The following is a 2,768-nucleotide window of genomic DNA, read 5'->3' as shown; positions in this document are numbered from 1 at the left end:
TTTCCCTCTCAGAAATTCGTCCTCCATCATATCCCCTTGTCCTCACCATTACTTTTTTTATTTTGAACTTTTCCTCTTATTATGAATATCAAGGCCATTTTGTGTCTGGAAGATTGCATTGTAAGTAGTCCTACCCTTCCTTGGGCTCTACATTCTTTCCACCACCTCTTTTGCAATGGACTTTGAGCCTTGGAATGTGTGATAGAGATGTCACAGTGCTGAACACTCCACTGTCACTTCTTCTCAGCACTATGGTAACTTCTGTGTTGACCCAGTGGTCACTGCCATCTGAAAAGAGAAGATTTTCTAACCAAAAGTGAATGTAGAATTAATATATGGATATAAACATTAAAGAAAAGTGCTTATAGGGAAGTTTGGTAGGTGTAATATATGCATTAAGACAGACAACAGCAGTTGTTACTGCCCCAAGGCTCATGATCTCCCCCACCATAGGCTTTTGACTGGCTTTTCAATACCAGGCATGTATTCCCTCATATGGAGTGGGCCTCTAGTTCAATTAGAGAGCAGTTGGTTTCCCCAACAACAGACATGCCACTATTGCACCAGTTGGCACATTTGGCCTGGCTGGCCAATCTTTTTTTTTAAGATAAAACTTTTTCATTTATATGAGAAAGAGAGAGAATTGTCATTCCAGGGCCTTAGACACTGAAGTCTAACTCCAGATGTGTGTATCACCTTGTATATCTGGCTAGAAGATAAAAATTTTAAAATATCTGTAACCTTTATGACACGGTTGTGGGAACTTTAAAGCAAACACTCATATTTCCATTCAGGAGGTACATTCTGGTTATTTGAGGCACAGCATTGCTACTGTTTTTGTTCATTTTTTTCTAAGCACAGCTGACATCCTGTATTTCTTCTGGGCTTTCCAGAGTCATGTTCACAAATCCCTTATAGAAGTAATCAAAGATCATGGTTAAAGCTTGATGCACCAGAAATGTGGGCCAATACTGCAGTCAATGCATCCACCACCCCTTTCTCCTCCATCAGTCTCTGAGCTAATGGTCAGAAAATATCAAAAGCAGCATAAGAAACAGAAACCAGAGACCTGATTACATCCATGCATTTAGATTTAACTAAATCCATTGTAGAAGGAACACCTACATGTTTAAAAGTAATTAATGCTTTTTGTTCCACACATCTCAGTTGTCCTCTTTCTTTTGGCTGATAAAAACATACACAAATTTCTGTTTGACCAACTATACCTATACATCTAGAGCGATGGATATAGGACTCAACATCCTGCAGAGGAGAGCTTTGAATCACCAAGTCAACCTCAGGAATGTCTAACCAATAGGCAGCCATGTTCGTTGCCACCAAAGCTTTAAAAACTACCTTCTCTGAAGCTCTTCAGGGTAATTTCTCTTTGTGACTGTGCAATGTCTCCATGAAAACACTGAACATTCTGCTTTATGTGCAAATTCATGGCCATTTCAGTTACATTCTTTTTGGTTTCACAAAAGATGATGACCTTCCCTTCAGACCCACTGTACACTGGAAAGACATCTCTAATAACTGCAAGCCTCTGAGACCAATAGCACTGGATGGCCAAATGCAGTTTTGTAGGATTTGTGGATAACATCTTCAACTTGCTTAGCAATACCTAATTTGAATATTTGATCCAATTCCTTAAGAACAACATGGTACAGCTTAAAGAGATCCAAACAGCCATTCTGTAGGTGGTCTTTGATACAACCAAGGGTCCCAACCAAGATGTTGATGCTGTTTTGAGTAAGATTAATTTGGCTTTGATAGGATGTTCCACCATACAAACATGCCACCCTGAGTTTTTCTAGTTATATCTTTGAAATCTTTGGCTACTTGGCTTGCCAATTACTTCATTGGACCCCTAACAAAGTGCCTTTGGTGAGCAGCTTTTCTTAATTTGTTCTTTCGTTCTTTCTTTCTTTTTTTTTTTTTTCAGGTAGGGTCTCAATATAGTCCAGGCTGACATGGAATTAACTAGCCTTTCAATCAAGAGTATGTCAAAAGACAGTTAGGTCCCTGATGCCTCCAAAACATTACAGGCTTTTGCCATGGCCCGTGATTTTCCAGGAGTAAAATTTGGTAAGACCCTATTGCTGAAGACTTCACATACCTGGGCAGCAAGATCACTGAGAAATCAGCAGGTGCTAAGTTGAAAACCTCCTCCCTGTAGAGTGTGAACTGGAAAAAGCCACACTGTATGCAGCCCTATGAGAGACAGAAGTCATCAGTGGTGAAAACAGTGGACACTGGTGCCATGCCAACTCCAGTGGAGTCTATGTGACCTGTTCACCAGGCCAAGGCAAAAGCTTCAAGGAAGAAAGACTCCAGGAATGATGAGCATTCACCAGGCTTGTAGTGCCTTTTGCTGCTCTCTAATAGCTGTTTTCTTCATTACTACTGTTCTGTTCCTGACACATGGTAGCAGCATGATGTTCTTTCACAAGTTAGTAAAAATTAGATATGGAACAGTTTCCAAAAATTGAGTCACTTGATGGTATGATGCTTCCTCTGAAGGCCCCACTGTTGTTTCAAGCCATAGTCAGAATCACAAGGAACAGAACCAATTGATAAACCATTACCTTATACAGAAGTGTATAGGAAGGGGGATATGCTAGTAAACAATGGTGGGAAGCATATTTCTTGGTAATCTTTAACTTGTGGACAGACTTGCTAAGTCAAGTCCACCTTGGTGCTTGCTTATGAAAGCATTAGGAAACAACTGGGATCCAATTATGAAGAGGCAGGCTTTGATACACCTG

The 2,768-nt window shown here is 40.2% G+C and overlaps 1 pseudogene; it reads right to left on the bottom strand.

The window, feature by feature from the left end:
• Nucleotides 1–743: 743 nt before the first annotated feature.
• LOC101600846 lies at nt 744–1,848 on the bottom strand (annotated as a pseudogene).
• Between the last annotated feature and the right edge of the window lie 920 nt (nt 1,849–2,768).

This window comes from Jaculus jaculus, chromosome 5, assembly GCF_020740685.1.
Source record: "Jaculus jaculus isolate mJacJac1 chromosome 5, mJacJac1.mat.Y.cur, whole genome shotgun sequence".
Classification (NCBI taxonomy): domain Eukaryota; kingdom Metazoa; phylum Chordata; class Mammalia; order Rodentia; family Dipodidae; genus Jaculus; species Jaculus jaculus.
Note: the sequence above shows the minus strand (reverse complement) of the source record. Positions and strands in the feature narration are given on the sequence as shown.